This window comes from Lampris incognitus, chromosome 19, assembly GCF_029633865.1.
Source record: "Lampris incognitus isolate fLamInc1 chromosome 19, fLamInc1.hap2, whole genome shotgun sequence".
Lineage (NCBI taxonomy): Eukaryota > Metazoa > Chordata > Actinopteri > Lampriformes > Lampridae > Lampris > Lampris incognitus.
In genome coordinates, this window is record NC_079229.1 from 17,999,796 (window position 1) to 18,022,998 (window position 23,203).

The window sequence follows — 23,203 nt, forward strand, 5'->3', positions numbered from 1 at the left end:
GTGAAACAGAGAATTTGACGAACCATTTTGTGTGAATTTGTATGTGAACGTTGATGGACAAGCACTGGATCGACGGAGAATTGTGATAATTGGAATCAAAGTGGAATGGTGAAAGCCGGATAGTTGTGGATATAGAAATACGTGCAAAGTCCAAATGCGTGGATTATTCACTGAGAACGCTGTGTGGACAAAGACGATGAATAATCCGTATGCAAATATTTGCTGGGCATACAGTTTGTTTGCCCTCCATTCATTTCAATTGGCAACCAAACTGAACTATTCTATTAATAGTTCAGTTTGGTTGCCAATTGAAATATGAATAGAATATATATTCACAACAGAATATTTATTCATAACACTGGTTAACAGTATTAACCAGTGTTATGAATAAATATTCTTGAGTTTGACTATGGATAGAATGGCTGACAACAAAGCAGCACATTTTAAAAAGCCTGCCGTGGTGTTCAGGTGGAATTAACTGAAGAAGAACCCGATAAGCCCGAGGGTGGAAAAATAACCCGTAAAGGAAAAAACGCAAAGTAGGCTGACAGAGAAAGCTGCTGAAGCAAAAGCTGCTCAACTGATCAATAAAAGAAAAGCGAAATTGGCTCAACTCACAAGTAAAAAATAATCCAATAGGTTGACTAATGATACATTATGGAAATATAACTGAAGTGCAACAATGTTTTAATGTATTCAAATTGTTCATCAAGGAATTTACAAACCTGCATTACTCTTTGCAAGAAATGCTGACAGAGGAAGACCAAGAGAAAGACCACCTAGAGTGGTGTTTTCCTAAAATTGCATATTTCAATACGCTTCAAGATGTGATTAAAAATGGATTGTTCAAGCTGCTCCAGAGCTAAATTAAGTGTATTTGAGGAGAAAGCAGTATCAGCATGATTTATTAGCAGGAAGAGCTCAAAAAGCTATTCCAGTGGTGGTAGTAGCTCTTCTACAGCCTCATCAGCACGTTGAGGCTGAGACAGCACCACTAGCGGCACATGCAGCTGCATTACAAAAGAAACATGGACTTGAAAGACAAGAATTAGAACTGGGAGGGAAAAAAAAGCATCTCTCAAAGCTGAACAAGAAACACTTTCTCTTAAAACAGATATTGAAGCTGCAACAGCCAAAATAAAAACTGTCGAGGCTTTGGAGGAAGCCAGACATGAACATACTGTGAATGAAACAGATGATTTGAATTCAAAGCAGAGAACTTGAAGATGATGATTATCGGGATGATGATGAAGATTTAAGGTCAATTCATACTTTCCGGGTCGGCGAGGGTCTGCATGACGTAAATGTCGTCATCCGTCCATGTCCACCAGGGTCCGCACGGACCCCTATGTGGACGTCCATGCACGGCCCAAAATTTGGGATCTTGCGGACTGTACGCGTCGCAAAAGCGCTGACTGCGCATGCGCCAGATAAAGCGGACGCTTGTTTTGAAGAGGTAGTGCGAGGAGATCCACGTTACCCGTATTTACATAATTCATCTTTGAAAGAATACAAAGACAGCCAAATGGCATTAAAGTCCTGGTGAGAAATTCTGCAAACGCTTGGGGAGGGATGAAAATGCCTGCCGTCAAAAGTGGAAATATCCGAGAGACAGATATGTAAAGGCCAAGAGAAAGCTGAGAGGCAGGAGTGGTGATGCGCATGCGTGGAATGCCATGAACGGAGCGCTCCTGTTTCCTTGGGCTCCTTTCCCTCCTTTGAGCCTCTTGGTTTTGTGTTAAATGGTAAACTTCTCCTCCTCCTATCTGTTATCATGGCAAGATATGATGGTCTTCAAGTTTGGATGATTTTGATATTTGTGTATGTTGCCCTTTAAATGCATTGGTCACTAATTTTCTGCATCTTATCGATTGTTTTAAACTAGTTCAAACTGTGACCTGCCCAACAATGTAAAAAAAAAAAAACATTTTGGACCTAGTCCTTTCTTTTGGGCTCTCGCTCAGCAATTTTACACTACGTAATATCTGTGTTTCTGACCATAAAGTAATTCTATTTGAAACCGAGCTCCCTTTATCCACAACTGGCTCCGATTTGCTCCCATGTTATCAATTTTTATCACTCCTAGCGTTTTTTCCGATGCTTATGGTGCTGACCCTACTTGCCTCTATTATTGGATCCTCCTTCACCTGCCTGAAAACTGATCAATTAATACGTATTTTTCATAACTCCTGTCTGTCTATCCTAGGTTCTATTGCCCCCGTAAGGTTAGAACTAGAAAAACCAAAGCAGATCCGTGGCTGAATAAATCTTTAAGCAGGATTAGGAGGGACTGCTGAGCGTAGATGGATCAAAGACAGACTCCAGGTCTCCTACGAATTATACAAAGAGCTTTTAACAATTATCAATCCTCTGTCAATCACAAAAGCAAATTACCTTTCTAACATCATCACCAAGAGTAGTCATAACTCCAGGGCCCTGTTCAGCACCATTAACTCCGTAGTTAACCCCTCTGATATAGCCCCTTTATACCCCGCCCCCCTTCATCACCTGGGAGGGATTCAAAGATTTTTTATTTTCTTCTGAATAAAATACAAGCTATTCTGTCAAACATTTTAACCCCTGTCAAAGACTTCTCACTAGATATTGGAAAACCTCCATCCATCCATCCATTTTCCGAACCGCATATCCCGCTCTCAGGGTCGCGGGGACGCTGGAGCCTACCCCAGCAGTCATTGGGCGGCAGGCAGGGAGACACCCTAGACAGGCCGCCAGACTATCACACAGGGCCGACATACACACACACCCACCTCCCACCTTCAATAATTTCCATCCGGTCTCTCCCTCCCTGCTTGGGAAGATTATTGCTGCATTACCTGCCAACTTGACATAATCCCAACCAGACTCTTAAAACAGTCTCTTGAGGAAATTGGCCCTATCCTATTAGTTTTTTTTAACAGTTCCCTAGTTTTAGGCCAATCTCTGAGCTTTTGTTTTTATCTGAAGTTTTAGAAAAGGCTGTTTTTAGTCAGATTTTGTCTTTTTAAACAAAAATGACATTTCTGAATAATTCCAATCAAGGTTGCGTGAACACCACAGTATGGAGACAACTCTCCTTAGAGGGAAAAATGGCCTCCTTCATGCTGCAGATGCCGGTGACTGCTCTGCACTAATTCTTCTGGATCTCAGTGCAGCCTTCGACACTGTCGACCACCATTTGCCACTATCCTGCTTGATCACCCAAGTCGTTGGTTGGGTATTTCTGGGACTGCCCTTGTCTGGTTCCGCTCTTACTTAAACAGTTTCTACAGGCAGCTCATACTCCACTCTTGCAACTATTGCATATGGAGTGCCACATGGTTCAATTTTAGCTCTACTTCTGTTCTCTCTTTACATGCTCCCATTAGGAAAAATCATTCAAAATCACATTCTTTCCATTGTTATGCGGACAACACCCAGATCTACTTCCCCCTCAATTCCACAAATATGGCAGGCCTCACTCAATTAAAGACTATCTCCAAGATGTTAAAATATTGATGGCCCAAAATTTCTTCCAACTAAATGAATGTAAGACTGAGATCTTACTCTTGGACCCCCAACATGAACCTCAAACAACTATCCATCTACTCCAAACCATTTGCCAAGAATCTGGGTTTGATAGGGTGTCTGGGTAGCGTAGCAGTCTATTGCATTGCTTACCAACACGGGGATCGCCAGTTTCAATCCCCATGTTACCTCCGGCTTGGTTGGGCATCCCCACAGACACAATTGACCGTGTCTGCAGGTGGGAAGCTGGATGTGGGTATGTGTCCTGGTCGCTGCACTAGTGCCTCCTCTGGTCAGTCAGGGCACCTGTTCAGGGAGGAGGGGGAAGTGGGGGGAAATAGTGTGATCCTCCCACGTGCTATGTCTCCCTGGCAGAACTCCTTACTGCAGTGTTTCTCAACCCTGTCCTCAAGGAACCCCTATCCTGCATATTTTCTTTGCAACCCTGAATAGGTACCTGTTTGTAGTTATTCAACCAATCAGCAATGAATTTTGTCAGATGTTGCACACCTTGCATAATTAAGTGCTGCGAGATGATTGGTCGAGTAAGTACAAGCAGGGCTACCTATGCAGGGTTACAATCAAAATCTGCAGGATAGGGGTTCCTTGAGGACTGGGTTGAGAAACACTGCCTTACTGTCAGGTGAAAAGAAGCGACTGGCGACTCCACATGTATCGGAGGAGACGTGGTAGTCTGCAGCCCTCCCCAGATCAGCAGAGGGGGTGGAGCAGAGATCAAGACAGCTCAGAAGAGTGGGGTAATTGGCCAAATTCAATTGGGGAGAAAAAAGGGGGGAACAATCCCCCCCCAAAAAAGGAATCTGGGTGTGATATTTGACAGTGACTTAAAATTTGATAAACAAGTAAATTCTGTTTTAAGGTCCAACTTTTCCAATTTATATTTCCAAAATTAGGCATTTACTATCACCCTTCAACCAAGAAACAGTCATCCATGCACTGATTTTATCCAGACTGGACTACTGTAACTCCCTCTACTTTGGCATTTTCTTAGACTTCCATTTCCCGGCTACAATTAGTTCAAAATGCTGCCATCTGGTTATTAACTACTACTACTTTTGACTGCTCCCGTTAGGGGTCGCCACAGTGGATCATCCGTTTCCATCTCTTCCTGTCTTCTGCATCTTCCTCCGTCACACCAGCCACCTGCATGTCCTCCCTCACCACATTCAAAAACCTCCTCTTTGGCCTTCTTCTTTTCCTCTTCCCTGGCAGCTCCATATTCAGCATCCTTCTCTCAATATACCCAGCATCTCTCCTCCAGACATGTACAAGCCATCTCAATATTGCCTCTCTTGCTTTGTCTCCAAACCGTCCAACCCGAGCGGTCCCTCTAATATAATCGTTCCTAATCCTGACCTTCTTTGTCAGCCCCAGTGCAAATCTTAGCATCTTCAACACTGCCACCTCCAGCTCCTCCTCCTGTCTTTTCGTCAGTGCCACTGTCTCCAAACCATATATATGCCACCCGGTTATTAACAAGATCCAAAAACGAGATCACATCACCCCTATTAATCCAGCTCTTCACTGGCTCCCTGTTCATTTCAGAATCAATTTCAAAATCTCTCCATGGTCTCGCCCCTCCCTATATTTCTGAGCTTCTCACTCCCTACAACACCACGAGGTCCCTAAGGCTCCCACTGCAGATTGTTGTTCATCCCCCGTTCACATCTAAAAAACAAAATTTAAAAAAAAGCGGAAGATAGCGCTTTCTCTGTAGCGGTTTCTCAGCTCTGGAACAGCCTGCCAGAGACTATTAGACACGGCCGAGTCAATGGACTTTTTAAGATGCATCTTAAGACCCATTTTCATTCCTTGGATTTTAACTTTTGTTTTCATCTTTTAACTGGTTCCACTGTTTGTGTGGTTTTTTACTCCTGCTAAACTGTTTTTACCTTATCTGTTTGTACTGCCTGTATGTATTAGGATAATTAGGTGCCATCGGCACCTATTCTATTTCATTCTCCTTATTTATTCTGTTTATTTGTTCTCTGTGTGAAGCACTTTGGTGCAAAACTTGTTTTTGTTTTAAAAGTGCTATATAAATGAAATAAACTTGAAACTTTACTGCATGCTTTTACTAAGCTCAAAAGACAAAAACAATAACCATGTCATGCTATTTTCTTATCAAGCTCTAGAAAAGAATGGTCTGGATTGGAACCAAACAAGGTTAGGTATCATGGGCGATTCTCTAAAGAAATCAGATTAAATTATAAGTACCAAATCAGGACTCTAAACAAAGACTCATTATATCCTGCCGACCAGGAACAGCCAATAAAAAAGGTTTGGCAATGAAGATCTTTCATATCAGGTATACTATAGCTGTTAATAGGCGCTTGGCCAAAGAGAGACGGCAGTGCTTTTTGTCTGTTTAGAGTACATAGGCCCAGACCTCAATGGGGCATACTTTAGTGCTTTTGTGGTGTTATTAGTAGGGCGGCACAAAAACATAGATACAGCTCAGTATTGCAATTTTTTTTCCACGATACTGCATCGATTTTCCAGTATTTATAAATTTGAAAAAATCATTCCTGTTTCAAATGGATTTCAGTTCAATGTGTTCAGTGACACAATAAGAATACTTAATGTGTACTTTATTTTATGATGTTATGGCATCTAAATTGCAGTTGAGTTCAGTGTGTTCTGTGACACAACAGACGCCACTCTAATAAATTGGAATGGACATTTTTAATTAAAGAATTTTGACTCAATTTGCCCGTAGTTATCAAAATACACCGATTTAAATATTAGACTACCCAGATGGTACACAGCAACTTGTATTTTCAGCTATATTTTTTTAATTTCAGTAAATTATGTAGAGTATTACAAAGTATCCCAATATGTATCGTATCGCAAAATATCGTGACACAATCGCATCGTGATCCATGTATCATGACACATATCATATTATGAGGTCATTGCCAATACCCAACCCTAGTTATTAGTGTGGGCGTACAGGTTTTTCTTGAGTTGCCTCCTTGATTTGAGATAGGTGAGACTTAATGAGTAATGCCTATTATATTATGAATGAAAATAAGCATTTAAATCATATGGAAGACACTTTGACTTAGCTCTTAAACTGTGACCATTTAACAGTAGAATTCTAGGTTTGTTTTTTCTTCTTTCTTCTTCTGCCGTGGATGTGGTGTGATGTGAGTCTCCCCTGCGTGCATGTGCAGTCTGTCCTCCCGCCAGGTCTATATGGTGATGGAGGTCACGTGGCTCAGGTCCTGGGCTGCTCCGGTGACATCTGGACACTGCTTGGCATCCTCCTCATCATATTCTTCGTATATTTTATAATTCCATTATAATTATGTTATCCTTTTTCAGTATCCCATTCTGTAAATTGTGTAAACACAATGTCCATTGCACGTCTGTCCATCTTGGGGGAGAGATCCCTCCTCTGTTACTCTCCCTGACGTTTCTTCTAATTTTTCCTCCCTGTTAAAGGCCTTTTTTTATAGGGAGCTGTTCCTTATCTGATGCAAGGGCCTAAGGACAGGATGTTGTATTGCTATAAAGCCCACAGAGGCATATTTGTAGATCACTATTAAAAATGAACATAATATTTTTTTAAAGATTGATTCGTGGATAATTCCTGGTTTAATGGATGTGACCAGAAAAGCAGATTGAAACGATCAGCCAGAGGTGCGAAATTAGACATTTTCCTGCACATTCATCTTGTTCTCAACACTTGCTCTGATTGAACTGCATGTCACACTTGCTCATCAGTGGGCTGCATGAGAAAACCATCTGGCAGCATTAGTGTAGCAAAAATTATGGTACAAAATGTTTTTCAAGTATGTTGATAGAAAAAAAAACAGCTAAGTACAAAGCAGAAATTAGCAGAATTTGAAAGCAACCCAGAATGATATGTGCTGGGGGAAAAATGGTGTTGCTAAGGCCTCACCATGGTTTGAATTCAGTGTTTTCAAACTACCATGTGGCAGGTGGTTAACATGACTACTATAGCGTATTGTCCATCCATCCATCCATTATCCAAACCACTTATCCTGCTCTCAGGGTCACGGGGATGCTGGAGCCTATCCCAGCACCCATTGGGCGGCAGGCGGGGAGACATCACAGGGCCAACACACACATTCACACCTAGGGACAATTTAGTACCGCCAATTCACCTGACCTACATGTCTTTGGACTGTGGGAGGAAACCGGAGCACCCGGAGGAAACCCACACAGACACAGGGAGAACATGCAAACTCCACACAGCGGACGACCCAGGATGACCCCCAAGGTTGGACTACCGCGGGGCTCGAGCCCAGGACCTTCTTGCTGTGAGGCAACCACGCTAACCACTGCGCCACCATGCCACCATAGCGTATTGTATGTTTACCATATTTTATGTAGAGTATAGGGTATGCACAAAACAGAAATTGGATATAGGAGCCATTTTGTAGTCACACATAGCCAGCACAGTCATATTCTGTTCAGTGGGCAGCATTTGGACACAAAGTCATAGTTCACTTCCTGTATATGGATTCAGTTTCCTGTCATTGATTCAGATTATGATTACTTATCTATGCAACAACAGTCAGAGAGCACCAAACACAACTTGGCAAGTACTGAAGTAGGTCGCCTCGGTCTCGTCAGTGATGCTGCACAACTAAGCACGAAAACATGAATTTATGCCCACACAAATATTTCAAAATGTAACTATAAACTAACTTGTGCAGAGTTATTTGTGTTCCACAGCCATAACAACGATGCCATACACAATGTTCTCCCAAAGGATGTGTGTGTCAGTGTGCATACATGTGTGCATGTGTGTGGTGCCGTTTGCTGGGGATGCAATGTTAAAGACTGCTCATCCATCTGCACTGGAGCAGTGGGAGTACACCAGACTTACCAGACCTTGTTTATATGAACCTGAATCAAGTGAACCTGATTGTGTTACCAGTACATTAGTTGTACCTTGAAAAGTACCTGGATAAAACATGTGTACCTGTGAGCATTTTGTCCATCCTTGTATTAACAGGGAGAATATGGGTGAAATTTAAATAGTCCATGATGATTTGCACTGTTGTAATACATGCTAGGTAACATGAAATTAGTGAATGGAGATGATGATGAGGTGGATACTGAAGGTCAGCATATCTAACTTGACAAGTACGTAAGCCACTATGAGGTCAACTAGTCAGTATTGTCGAACAAATTTGGCTAATTCACAGCAGTCAGCTAAGTTGTCCCTCCATTACAAAATGAGGGACTTTAAAATAAGAGAGGGAGGATTTAATGCCAGAGATTTCCATTGCAGACTAAATTCATTCAATTTAAAAGGCAAGTATAAACCTTGCATAATTTAAATATAGCATGGAGCCACTGTTAGCCCCCAAAACTGTCAAGCCCATCTATATTAATATAATGATATAGATGATAAGCCATCTATATAGGCATCATCTGAAAATGTTGCTTAATCTCCAGAGGTCACACTAGCAAATAGCAAATACCTTGCAATGGCAGGCTCTGCCATCAGTGTATGAATGTAAGGCATACATTGTAAAGCGCTTTGAGTGGTCGGTAGACAAGAAAAGCGCTATATAAATGCAGTCTATTTATTCATATTTGGACCAAAAAGAAAGATTTTGCCATATAACAACCATCCATAATTAGCAACAGCATGCAAGCCAGCCAATGTGTGTCAGTTGCAACAGCCCCATGCTGCAGGTGAGGCCTGACTGTGGCACTCTGTGTTTGTGTACGTGTTTTCTGCTAATCTACTTCGATCTGGTTTGCTTTGACAGTATGAGCCCTTAAGTGTTAGACCACATTAAGGCTAAAGACTACTTTACTGAATACTTAATATAATATGTATGTATAATGCATCCCAAAGAATAAACTGTAGTGTTATCTTCCAGCCCAGATATAAAGAAATATAATAAAGACACACCTGGTTCCTGTTGTGTCCATAGCTTGCTGTTGTTCTAGATAATGTGGATTCCAGTTGAATTTCAAGTCCTAGGCTCACGCTAGTTCTTTTCTCTGTGTATGGCTCTTGTACTGTTCTTAATGCCTGAGGACAGTGTGTCCTTTACTCAAACACAGTAACCAGGAAACAACAAAGAGAGTGAATTCACTGGGCTATTTCACAGAGACCTTTCACTGAGGCCTGCCTATAAAGTGCATTAGCGGATATAAGTAATTTTATGAAACAAGACTGAAGGGCAGTGAGGCCTGGCTTTGTTGTAAGACTTTGTTTCTTTGATTTTAAGACACAACAGTGTTGCCCCGACAGCATACATTTCTGAATAGCACGGTAGAAAACCAGCCAGCTTATATCACTCAAATCAATCAAACTTTGTTTATAAAGAACATTTCATACATTACAATGCAATGCGTTTTAAATTAAGTGAAAGCGCACAGATTAAAAAAAAAAAAAAAACTTGGAAGAAAAAGGATGAATAAGAGCAGTGACATAAAAGGATGTATTACACGCACTATCGACGTGTCCAGGGGATACACCCTATTTATTCCCCTGATAGTGCCACATTGTGAACAACAAATCCGTGTTGAAATCAGAGAAATAAATGAAAGAAACCTGGCCACCCGTCAACATTTTCTCATCGCGACATGCTACTTTATCTGCAACGAGCTCGCCACACAGATTTCATTTCAACAAAACTGGCTGGACCCCGGCTACATTTAAAAACTGGCTGTTTTGACATCGGTTCCGAACAGCGGGTGTACTAGACAGCAGTTTTCAAACCCTTCATTGTCACTCTGCATGTGGCTATTAGCACCGGTGTTTATGAATTGGACTTTTTTTTTGGTAATGAAGCATCTCAGTAGTATAAACGAGCAGCAATATATTATGTTCGGGCGGAATGGTGGCGCAGTGGTTAGTGTGGTCGCCTCACAGCAAGAAGGTCCTGGGTTCGAACTCCGCGGTATTCTAACCTTGGGGGTCGTCCCGTGTCATCTTCTGTGTGGAGTTTGCATGTTCTCCCCGTGTCTGCCTGGGTTTCCTCCGGGTGCTCCGGTTTCCTCCCACAGTCCAAAGATATGTAAGTAAGATGACTTGGCTGTACTAAATCATCCTTAGGTGTGAATGTGTGTGTTGGCCCTGTGATGGCCTGGCAGCCTGTCCAGGGTGTCTGCCCGCCTGTTGCCCAATGACTGCTGGGATAGGCTCCAGCATCCCCACAACCCTGAGAGCAGGATAAGTGGTTTGGATAGTGGAATGGAATATGTTGTGTTCGTTAGAGTGCAAACTGCTGTGCTGAGTCACAGCCCATGGGTAAACTCTCACTTCTGTGTTTACCAGTTGCTGGTCAGCCGATCAATCGTGTAACTTCAGTGACGACGCTTGTCACCTGATCCAGTGCCCCAATCGTGTCAAACTGATCACTCAGTCAGTCACACCAAACATGATCACTCAGTAAGTCGGGGGACATTCGCGTTTGTAGGTCTGGCCCCTATGGTGCTACATATACCATTTTGTTTTTGTTTGAATAATGTTTTGTTCACATGTGTTATACTCAACTCTCTTATTTGATAACTGATGCTGGTGCTATTATGCAGTGACAGACACCATTTTGTTTATTTGAATTTTATACTATGTCATGATGATGTGCCGTTGTTTTGTAAATAAAGTTTTCAGATTTGGGATTTTATTTGTTTAATTTTCAGATACATTTTCAACACATACATTAATATAACTACAAATAACAACAAACAAGTTTAACACTACAATTTGCTGGGGACCCACTCAAATGGCCACCTGTGGGGTCCCAGGGACTCCTCACTGTAAGAGGTATGTTCAAATCTCGAAATACAAAGCGTTGTTTTCTTACTCACGCTGGCCTGTGTTCAGTGAGCTCCATATGGGAGCCTGTTGCCACTCAGGTCCGCTGAAACACATGGCGAAGAGACAGCTGAGGCATAACGAAGCCCAGGACACCTCAGGTGTTTTCCAAGGCTTTCTAACAACTTGACATATCCCCCCCCCCCGCTATCTTGCACGTCCCTCTATATGGCAAACACCGATTCTTCATGTCAACGCCACACAGTTCAACAGCCCCGCTTGAAAGCCAAACAGACCCTGTGCCCATATTTTCCTATGGCGTTATTAAACAGAATGTAAAGGTCGCGTGTGAGGCGTGTCAACATGGGGGCAGAGACGCCTCGGGGCAGAGACGCCTCGGGGGGAAGAATCGGTGCGCGCACGTTAAGCGTTTATTTGCTCCGGCTGTGCGGGGTTAGAGGGTCGGTTGGGGTAAAACACAGTTCGGTTTGGTTTAGGACCACGTCGTTTTCTCTCGTTTATCCTTCACTCCAAAACGTACCGATTCATTGATTTCGTACGTGCGAGTGAATGAGACGCGGAGTGGCGTAGAGAAAACCTTGGCGCGCCCTCTCTGCTCGGAAATCGTGCGCGTCTCGTGAAGAGCCGCCCGCGTGTCTCTGTAATCATTTGCCAGACAAGGCGGCGTTAATGTTTAGCGTGGAGCGTTAACATGCGCTGCTGTAACCACGGGTGGGCTTTCTCTTTCTTTTTTTTTTAACCAGCGATGAAACGATACGAACCCCGTTTCACCATGTTGCAGCCCCACGACGTTGTATAATCCCGCTGAAACGTGCTTTCTATAAACGAAAAACAATCTCGATCGCGCACACGCACGCACGCACACACACGCAAGGCCAGCTCACGCCGCATTGCCTTGCCTGCCAGCAGCTCTCTGCTGTGACTGCTGAGGGAAAAACTCTGGCCTTGGTCACCGACACGAGCTATGCATTAAAACAATCAACACGGTAGACTTACCTTATAATCTTCATTAAGGTGATCTGCGCCTCACGCTCATCCGGTTATGATTCGAGCTGGACTTGATTGTGTCGAAAAGCCATGCTGAGTGAGAGCCAAAGCCATGTTGAGACGTTTTTGATCAACAGACTTGACGCCTGCAGCGATGTGAACAGCCACGCTAACTTGCCAGATCGGAGTGGAAAGAGGAGGTCTGTGCTCTGTTTACAGTGACTTCCACGCAGCGCAAAACGTGCATGACTGCGGCGGCGTTGATCGTGCTGCTGGACGCTCGATTTTTGGAAATGATGGGGGAGGTGGTTACTGTGGGATACCTCGCTCTCGCTCTCTCGCCCTCCCTCTCTCTATGTCCTATAGGGATCGAGTTACATCTGAATTTTTAAAGACACACACACACACACACACACACACACACACACACACACACACACACACACACACACACACACACACACATGCACATATGCACACGCACGCACGTACAGCGGTCCACTAAAAAGACTCAGATGTGAATGTGCCTATTTATAGCCAAGGCCTCGTCTTGCTTAACTGATACAGGCTAAACCAGAAAGACCGCCCAGTGGGGTTTTTTTTTTATAACCAACTGCTGCCAAGGTCATTTAGTCCGAAAATCAATTTATCAGTTGACCTCATGAACTTTACCTCAATTATCTGAACAAACCGTTTGTATCTTACTTAAGGGATGATTCAACCTGGGGCCACATTTTTGTAGTTTTTGACGTTGTGCGAATAGATCTTACTCCCCATCTTCATTTTGGAGATTTGGGATATGGGACCGCTGCTGGACACAGCTTTACAATGGAGTCTTGTTGTGGCAGTTAAACACAAGCCTTGAACTTGTTCTTTCAACAGCAATGATTAAAACAACCCTGGTTCCTCAGTTGGGCTGTGTACATTATTTCCCATTACCTAAGACGTCTCATTTGTTCTGGCTGGGTATCAGTGGTTACTGCTATCTACGGTATGTAGTATATGCAAGTTGAACCCAAAAGTAGATCAACCATCTGACAGGAAATCTTTCAGATAATGACTTCGAATCTGCACTTTCATTTTCCCTTCCAAATATGCTGTTTAGACAGCTGGGTAAAATTGGACTTGTCGAAATATGTCTGATGATTGTGTTCCGTTGGCCCCGTAAGACACCATTGTAAAGCTGTGTCCAGCGGTAGTCCCGTATCCAAGGGTAAGTAAAATGACATCATAATCGATATGCATTTCAAAAACTATGCAAATTAGACCTAGGTTGTAAGAAGAAATGGGATTATCCTTTAAACGCTAAGTAAGCCATCGTGTACCAGCTAGATCAGATAGTATTGCTACATCCTTGCTGAAATGGCCTGGCTTGGAATAGCCAACATTACACGGTCACATTTAGCCTGCTGTTTAGGCCTGTCTTCGACTGTCTTAAGGTCCTCAGCGTCTGCTCAAGACAGCTTTACAGAACATGTGGTGGTTAATTAAGACACGCTGTACAGGGAATTAGAATTTGAGCTGTGTGGCAATTAGGCCCAACTTTTACAGGATGGTCTCTGTAATCAGGCAGTGGACACTTCTGCCACCTAAGGGTGGTCTCTTTGTATTGAAATCCATTTAAAAGCCCATGCCCAGTTGAGATAAACCAAGCTAGGGGAATAAACCTCACCATTAAATACCAAGTAGTAAGCCTCATGTGCTGCAGTGTTGTCTCTTTGTTTGATACCTGGTAATGCATGCTGGAGTACACTGCCTGGTATGCTGTTTCTAATGATACCATGTTTGCATATTTAGGCGCATTTCCCCCCTAACCATGTAAGTAGCAGTAAGGGCATATATTCACAAGGTCTGAACTCTCAGGTGAGCTACCGTTAAAGTTCTTATAGTTACTAGTTTTCAGTGCTTTTATACAATACCCAACAGTCAATATAACATGCTGCTTAAGCTCTTAAAAAAATTGTACATAATTTACTGAATAATTTCCCAGTCTCTTTCGTCTCTCGAACTGACAAAGCCGTTTCCTGTGCCGGTGTATTTTTTTCCACATATTTATGATTCGATTTCCTGATTAAAAGCCTGCTGGGTGACAGGCGGCCTCAGCAGAGGACTTTGATCGGGGCAGTTGAAGGGGGCCTGTGATTGGTGGGGGTTTCATCAGAGCGAGGCTACTGCTAGCTTCTCCTACCTAAACTGAGTTTTAAATCATATAATGTTAGCATGTAGCTTTAACGGCTCTCAAATAAGTTCTTGGATACCTATGTGTTAACGTAGATGAACTGCAGTAGGCCAATCCATGACAGCCTAACTGAACGTGTTTTGTTTTTTTCTTTTTAGTTCATAAACATTGGATATGAGCTGGCTTCAGGGCCAGTTACGAGCTGCTACAAACGAGTGAAACTTTTCAAAGTGTTCATTGGCTGTTAATTAGCTTGTATGTTAGAATTTCCGGACCAGTGAAAAGGTTCTTTCCTACATTTGGTGTAGTCTCTTTAATAATTGTTTGTAATAATGTTTCAGGCTTAACCTTCAAATGCTAACTAGATGATAGCCTCTTTTTTTCACATCCGGTTTAAATACGAAAACCCATTTTGGCCAGGCTCAGTGTTGGCATCAGAAAGTGAGGTGCACTTTAGGGCAAATGGGTGGCACAAAGTGAAAATGAAAACGAGTTTTGTTACAACCAACACAAGAGCCAATGTCCAATTTAAGTATAGAACATTTGCATTTATCCTTAAATTCTAAGATGCAAGGCAATGGTCATGCAAGACATGTCAACACTTCTGTTCGTAAAGATCCACTCATTTGAGACAGCCCATGCCTGGCCGTGAACCAAGACGAATAGATATATTTAACTGAACTCGATTGGGCCCCAGCTAAATTGATTTGCACAGCAAGACAATCCACAGCATCAGCAAGAGCACAAAAAACATTGTTAGATGAGGCACATAGATTCATCAACCCGCTTTGCATGTATGAATGACAAATGTTGATAAAAAAAATCTGGTCAAGAGAAACTAATATTGTCATTAATCAATAAAAGTCAAAAGGCTGGTCAAGGTCGGCAGTGGGAGAGATGAGGGTAACCAGTATTTCTGAAACTGACTGTTGCAATCATTAGCAAAGACCACAGCCTTCGGACCAGCCGACAGGGAAAGTAAACTTCAGAATATATATAGCATCTTTTCCACATGCAAAAGTGGGTAATGGGTTGTCCCTTTTTATTTTTCTCTACGTCCCTCAAGATAAGACTCGTCTTACGCTCGCTGATAATCAATCACGAGCGCAAAACGATGTCGAAGTAAACACACTTATTCTTTATCAGCTAAATCGCATTGATACGTTCGCAATGCACCATGGGTTATCTGCGTAGCAAGGCCAGAAGGGTGCGTTACGCATTACAATGAACGTTGCTGTTTCTTATTTTGTCAAATCAGCCCCCCCCCCCTCCCCCATTCGCGTCGAGTTAATTCCCCGCTGCGTACTGCGACTTGTTCGGTGCATTTATAACAACCTTGTGATCTCCAGCGAGACTGTGATTGACGGGCGTTGTGCTTGTGAAACACCGCTCGGATTGGACAGTGAGCAGCAAGGTGTAATGTACAGTCATTTCATTATTTCCATCATCCGAGCCGCTTATCCTGCTGCCGGGGTCGCGGGGAGGTGTCTCAGTCTTGGTTTTCCGTTGTCAAAGACTTGATTCCGATGTCGTATCAAAATGATAACATCGATGTACAGTTGCTATTTATGGACTTTGGATTATTTATAGATACTCTGGCGTTTACATATTTGCAAAGCATGATAGGATAGTGCAGATAATGTCGGAAATCAAATGTTCAATATTACTGTCTTTAAAAAAAAAGAGGCAAAAACATATATGTCTGCCAAAAAATAAATAAATAAAAAGCTACGTGAAGATTAAAATGCAAGCATAGTAAAATAATCATTTTGTTCATGCAGAGGTTCGGCATGATGTAGGATAGACGCCTCAAGTGTCTTTACCTATGTCTACCACACAGGGGCGCCCTGTCACTATGTTGCTCCGTAGCGCAGATCAGGATGTGCTGTACACAGGTTTCACTTTCTTTCTTTCTTTTTTTTCTCATTTGGATTGCTTTGTTTTTGGTTTATCAATCTTACTCTTAAAATAATTCGATTGTTCTTATTCAGCATTCTTTCACTGATACAGCTGTATTACATTAATATTAAATATTACAATATTTATACGTATTAACAGTAATATACAATATAAAACACAATATAATGTGTAATGTGTGTCTGTGTGTAACCACTAGGGTGGGAGTGGGTTAGCTGTATGATTTGTGGCATCATGAGAACTACAACATACAACTTGTTTTCTGTTTGTTTTCTGTGTTTCAGATGAAGCGATAGATGAGGAGAGCTTTCTTCTTTTAAATGAGGGCACCATTGCCAGTCTAATCCCAAAAATTGGCCTACGGTTGAAATTCCTCAAACGCTACAGAGAATTTGTAAGTCAATGTCACCACAGTTGTACATAGTGGGTAAAAATGGGGTATGTTTGTTTTCATTGCAGAAAAAAATTCCAAGGGTCTTTTTGCCCATTTATGTGCAGTGCACAGTATCAATTTTGCATCAGAATACTTTGAGTATTGTGAAAATGGCTGTGCCAGAACTTTTTCATATGTTAGGTCATACAGAAGACACCTTTTTACACACAGTCCTGGAACTGAGCAGTTTAGTGGGGTATCAAATGATCCAGGACAGCCATTTTACTTCCATGATGCTGAGGGGGAGACAGCACAGGAAGCAGATTGGGATGATTTGGACAGTGAGGGTATCATCCAAAGGGTAGCCATGTTTTTAGACAGTTTGAAGTCCAAATCCACCAATACACTTTCATCGATAAATCGTGTAATGCACCACACACCCAATTTAATTGGGGACATTGTGGGCAGCCTACAAACAAAAACGATGGCACTCTAACAAGTTTGGCCATGACCAAAGCTCTGAAGTGGAGGAGCTCAGGCAGGTCTTTGTGGACTCAGCTCAGCCTTTTAGGGGTCTGGAGACTGAGTTCAAACAAATGCAGTATTTTGCACAATCAGGACATTTCATTCAGCCCACTGAAGAAATATTTCCAGAGATTTCCTATGTACAACAAAAGGACTCTGCCACTGGTGCGGTCAGACAGGTGGCTGTCCAAGACACATACCATCATGCACCATTAAAGCCTCTGTTGACCAAGACTCTTGGTATACCTGGTATTTTAGAGTCCATCATTTCTTGGCAACAAAAACCGAATGAAGCCCTGCAGGACATATATGATGGAGACTTTTGTCAAACTCATCCCCTCCTTTCAAAAGAGCTCTCCATCCCCCTGATACACTACACAGATGACTGTGAGACTGTAAATCCATTGGGTTCAAAGACAGCCATACACAAATTGGGGTTTTTATACTTCACCATAAAGAGTCTCCCATCTAACCTTCTCTCGAGCTTGTGGTCACCATTTCTGTTGGCTGTATACAAATAGGATGACGCCAAAACATACGACCTCGATGCTGTATTGCACCCCATAGTTGATGAGGTCAAATGCCTGGAAGAAGAAGGCATTGTATTTGACACTGCACATTTTAAAGGGGTGATCAAATTCACAGTTGTGCAAGTGATAGGAGACAATTTGGGCTTAAACGCCATTCTGGGGTACAATGAGAGCTTTGCAGGGAACTATGTGTGCCGGTGGTGCAAAGTAGATCAAGAGGTCCTGCAAATGTAAACTGAAGAGCAACCTGAGCTTATCCGTAGTACCCATACCCACCAAGCAGATTTAGAACTGGCCAATTCATCCATGACAGGACTGAAAAGGGACAGCGCATTAAACTCCTTGTCCTTTTACCATGTAACAGACAATGTTGTGCCCGACATCATGCATGACATTTTAGAGGGAGTGGGACCATATGAGGTCAAGCGTGTTTCGAATGCACTCGTTGAGCAAAAACACCTAAGTCTAGACAAGCTCAGTTATAGAGTAACAAGCTTTGATTATGGGTTCTGTGACAGGGTAAACAAGCCATCCCTGATCAGCAAAGCTGACCTGAAAAATGTGGATGAAGCCATGCGGCAGTCAGCTGCACAAATGTGGTGTTTGTTGAGGTTATTGCCGATAATGATAGGTGACTTGATACCAGAGGGGAACAAGGAGCGGGAACTTCTGCTGATCTTACTACTGTGTATGGAGTATATATTCTCTCCATCCATAACAATTGCAGGGACATCCTTCCTTAGCAAAATTATACAGGAGCATCACGGCCTCTTTCTGGAGCTATTCCCACATTTACATTTAAGGCCAAAACACCATTTTATGCTGCACTACCCAGGGGTCATTAAAAAGCTGGGACCATTAAGACAATTTTGGGCAATGAGATTTGAGGCCAAACACCGTTTCTTTAAATGAGTCAGCCACATCACGTGCAACTTCAAAAAACATATGCAAAACCATGGCATTTCATCATCAAATTATGCAGTGCTATAATTTCATGTAAAACTGTCCTATCCCATATTCCAGAGGTTGGTCCAGGGCATAGCACCTTTCTTGCCACCATTGAGGGCATCAAAGACATCCAGGGTGCCCTCAAGGATGCTCCTCTTTTCAGTGAGATTTCTCTTCCAGCATGGGTGACCTACAAGGGCACTCAATACAGATCAGGAATGACAGTACTCCTGTCCTCTGACTCAGAGGGTGAGTCACAGTTTGGGCTCATTAAAACAGTATTAGTTCTGAATCAAACCACAACATCACCTGTGATTAAACTGGTCACTCAAAAGTGGGAGACATTAGGTTTTGAGAGGCATTATTTTTCATATGCCGTCATCCCCTCCCCAAGCTTAATAGCTGTTGATGTAGGAGACTTGCTTGATCACCACCCACTGCATGCTGTCAAGTCTTAGAGAGAAAGATGACAAACTTTACATTTCTCTCCGTTACAGAGTTTTTGAAATTTCTTGCATTTCTTGTGTATATTTGTTGCATTTCATAAAGTTCTGTTCATAGTTTAGTCCTAGTTCAGTCACGTTGCCTAAATCCCCTTTGCCAAAATGCCATAATTCACTAAACAATTACACTATTACTCTAAGGTGAGTACTGCCAGAATACTAGTACACTAGTAGTGGTATATATCACTATATATCATTAGTAAATAAAAGTTGTCACATGTCTAAACTGTCTTTCTTGGTAATCTCTGCAGAATGACAATTCTGTGCCAGCACCAGCACCAGCACCACCCACTACTGAGCAACAACAAACAGCAGAGGAACACCAGGCAACAGTGGTGGAAGAGACTATGCCTCCTATTCCTATTGTTCTACAAGTTGTTCCTGTGTTTGTAGGTATATTTTCCAAACTCATATTCTTTTTATTTTCTACTTTTTAGGACAATAGACAAGTTATGATAGCCACACCTGAGGGTAGGGTCATTTTTGAACAACTTAGACGATAACAGTCCAATTACAAGTAAGGAGAGAGCGAGACGTTGCCTTGTGAGAACTTTAGTATCTCATCTGATAGAGAAATTTGGAGAAACGTGAGTACAATAAATGCAGATGTACCTTGGTTTCAAGTTTTAAACGTAATTGTCATTCAGTGAAGTAGACAGCAGAAGAATATTAAAGTGCGGGTGTGTTGAGTAATCTAAGAGGAGACAACTGAGTGGAGAAAAAAGGTGTTTTGCCACAATCCTATCGGACTCCTGTCTTATGCTGCATTATGTGTATACTTCCTGTATATTACAGACCAACAGCAGACACAAAGAAAGCCTTGGCCTCTTCCTTGGTGCAGACATTCCCTTGTTTGAGCGATTCCTCTGACAGTGGCAGTGTGAGTACTTCGCTGCCTCTAAGGCACTCTCTTTCTCACCTCTTGGCCACTGGGTAGCTCGGTATGAGTTCAAAGGTCATGGGTGGACTGCAGTGGCGATTGCTTTAAGACTGCATGGAATGCACAACTTTCCCTTAATTTTTATGAATGCCGATTGGAAGATTTCACGAGGGGGCTGGACTAAGTAACATCGCAGGGTTTAGCTGTCAGTTCGTTAGTTCAAACACGGAGGTAGCATATCAGTATCAGCAATATCAGGTTAACTTGATCAGTCTATTGCCTTATTTTGTCCCCTAACCCCCTTAAAACATTGATTCGCTGGCATCAATGACAGATGACTTTGTATTCATTAAATTAATGATGAGTACAATGATGAAGGTGTTTGTGTTTGCAGGACACATGGTATGCCAAGGGACAAAACCACTGGCCAGCCACTGGGTTCCTCGAAGAAGGGGCTGAGGTGCATGCAAGCCCCTCAAAGAGTGGAGGACTCTGTGGCCTACCCCATATTCTTTTCATATACATAGAGAATGCACGTCAGTTGCTACATAACACCTAACTTTAGAATAGCAGTAAATGGCACTTGCATTTGCATTGCATTACAAAAATGTGGACAACACATTGTTACGCAAATATGTGTCAAACCCCCCCTTGCATAGCTTGATGCGTTCAAATTCACATTCACGTCCACATAGCTTTTGTAGACTCTGAAATGGCCCTTACACTCCATTTGGGCTAAGGACCATAATGATTTTGCAAAGCTAAATTCTTAATTCTACCATTATACAACTGTTGTATATCCACACATTAATTTTATTTCACAAGTTAATTGTGTCTTTCGTCATTACAGCATCGCCTATATCCCAGGAGAGGGCTGAGCAGCTGATTGGGTGGCTAAAAAATAACACCAAGCCAACCAACCAGGTCGAGGAATATATGCGGGCCACGGCAGTTTTCAGAGCTCAATGGCTGAGAGCAAACAGCTCAAAAACAATTCAGGAGATCCTCCATGACTTCCCAAGACCCACACATCCAGGCATGGTAGGTATTACCCAGTACCCCAACACCCTATCTGAAACCTTTCTGACGAGGTGCGAAGAGAATTCTGCAGCTAAACCATAAGACCATATATTTCAAATAAGTTTAATTTCCACATTATCTATTACTGATGTAATAGTTACATCACTAAAAATAGAATTTCTCCTGATTTGTAGAAGAAAAAAAATTGGCTATTATAAGAGAATATGCTACGGACATCCATGACTTCTCTTTGTACTTCTTAAGTTCTGTCATTCTATTAATGTTGGAATATTCAGTGTAATATCATGTCTGTGTGATAATAATTATTATTACATTTCTAAATAAGTCTGATTTGTCTTTCTGTTAGATTTCTCAGGACTTCCAAATATTATATGAAGAGGCTGCACCAAAGTTATTTGAGCAGTGGCTTCTCATGTATGCAGATAAAGTCCTCCACCTGGCAAGGCGGGACAGGAAACTTCTCCTGGACACGGACACAATGACATGAGGTATGACTGTTTTTAGCCTTTTAGGTTTTCCAGAGAGGAAAAAAACACTTAACTTGAAAGCAGACAGAGACAATATTCAAAAAAAAAAAAGAAGAAGAAGAAGAAAAGAACTAGTTACTCAACACACTGTTAATAATCTCCCCAGTGCTTTTAATCAACACCAAAATAGATGTTTTGAGCAATCAGCTCTTTATCAGATTGGTCTTCCCTTTAGTAAGTTGCCCCCATTTTCCTCCTGGTTTCTCCTTCTTACAGATGCCAAAGGAGATTTGGCACTGAGGCTACTGGCAATTCTTCTGCCACCCCCAGTGCATAAAGTGGGGGGAAAAAACTATGCACCCAACTCTTCAAGAGGCAAGGAAGGCCTTCAATGACCTCCAGCCTGTAAGTAACTTTTAGAAAGTAGCATCTCTTTAAGAAATGATAACCGTAACCTTAAGTAACATCTCTTTAAGAAATAACTGATTTAGTTTTGAATTCATCCTTATTCTGCATTTTAGTTGTCCTTGGGTTGCTGAAGCGTCATGTGATGTAGGCTGAAAGTTACAGGCTACCGATTCCTGCATGCGTGACAAACCCCGGATAGGCCCCTCCTCGCGGTATTGACCGGACATCACTTGTGGAGTTCGCGTAACCTGGGCAGCACTCAGCTGGCTAAAGCCTAACGGGACCGCGTACAGGCGGTTATAAAAATCCCACACATCCCTGGCTCGTAAGTGCCTAACACAAGTGGGCAGTCCGGATTCCCAATCCAACCATCACGTGGGTGCAACCTGTGGCGGATCCCATCGTCTTCACTCTTGTGTTGCCATGGAACTAGATCCTCCCAGGCCAAGCAATGTGGACCAGCGTCGCAACCTGATCACCACTTTAATTTAGGCTTTAGCGAATGGCTCCAAGTTTTTAAGCACACACCTTAATCTCTTGGAATGGATCCTCGGACTTGAGAGACGCCAACAACGACGACGACGACGGTTGTCCTTGTGTTGCAAGTTGGAACCAATATGGTGGAGTACCTCCAACAGGCAGAGGTCAACAGGCCATACCCCTATGTCCTTGCCCTAGGAGATGAAGGTTTTTGCTCACAGGCTTTCATTGTCCTTGTGGGTCAAGCAGTGGAGCAGAACTCCTTGCTAGGGGCAGTGGATGTATGCTTTAAAAAAGTTTATGTTTTTGACATCAATTTTCCAAAATCTTGTGCCTCAGCCTGGGAGTTCCTCCAGGAGGCTGTGTATGGGCTGGGGACCAAACCACCCTCCCCTACAGTGGCATTTTTAAAATCAGCACTGGCATGTGCATAACCAATTTATTTTGAGATGTGTGCTAGATAACTGCTGCACACAGGATGACCTCACACACTGAATATAAACTAAATGAAATAATCTAGTAGCCTATGTCTTGAATGAATGAATGTACAACTAATTAAATGTTATAGAATAAAAAGGTTATAAAATATGGTATGGCGCATTTTCTTACTTATTTTCCTTGTTAAATTGTTTAAATGTATATTGGTTGATACCATCTGACCCT

General features: G+C 42.4%; 1 protein-coding gene and 2 long non-coding RNA genes across 3 annotated transcripts in view; 2 read left to right on the forward strand and 1 right to left on the reverse strand.

Annotated features, from left to right (window-relative positions):
* The window catches only part of LOC130129805 (TLC domain-containing protein 4-B-like), a 31,193-nt gene extending 18,465 nt beyond the window's left edge, over window positions 1-12,728 (reverse strand). The window contains exon 1 of the mRNA XM_056299459.1: window positions 12,299-12,728. The gene's annotated coding sequence lies outside the window, so the exon portion shown is untranslated. The remainder of the gene's footprint in view (window positions 1-12,298) is intronic.
* Window positions 12,729-16,691: 3,963 nt separating this feature from the next.
* Window positions 16,692-20,070, forward strand: LOC130130085 (uncharacterized). Its single transcript, XR_008812098.1, has 3 exons — window positions 16,692-16,779; window positions 19,516-19,657; window positions 20,060-20,070. It is a non-coding gene; the product is annotated as an uncharacterized LOC130130085 (long non-coding RNA).
* Window positions 20,071-21,565: 1,495 nt separating this feature from the next.
* Window positions 21,566-23,203, forward strand: LOC130130086 (uncharacterized). The gene is made up of 3 exons (XR_008812099.1): window positions 21,566-21,673; window positions 21,929-22,057; window positions 22,174-23,203. It is a non-coding gene; the product is annotated as an uncharacterized LOC130130086 (long non-coding RNA).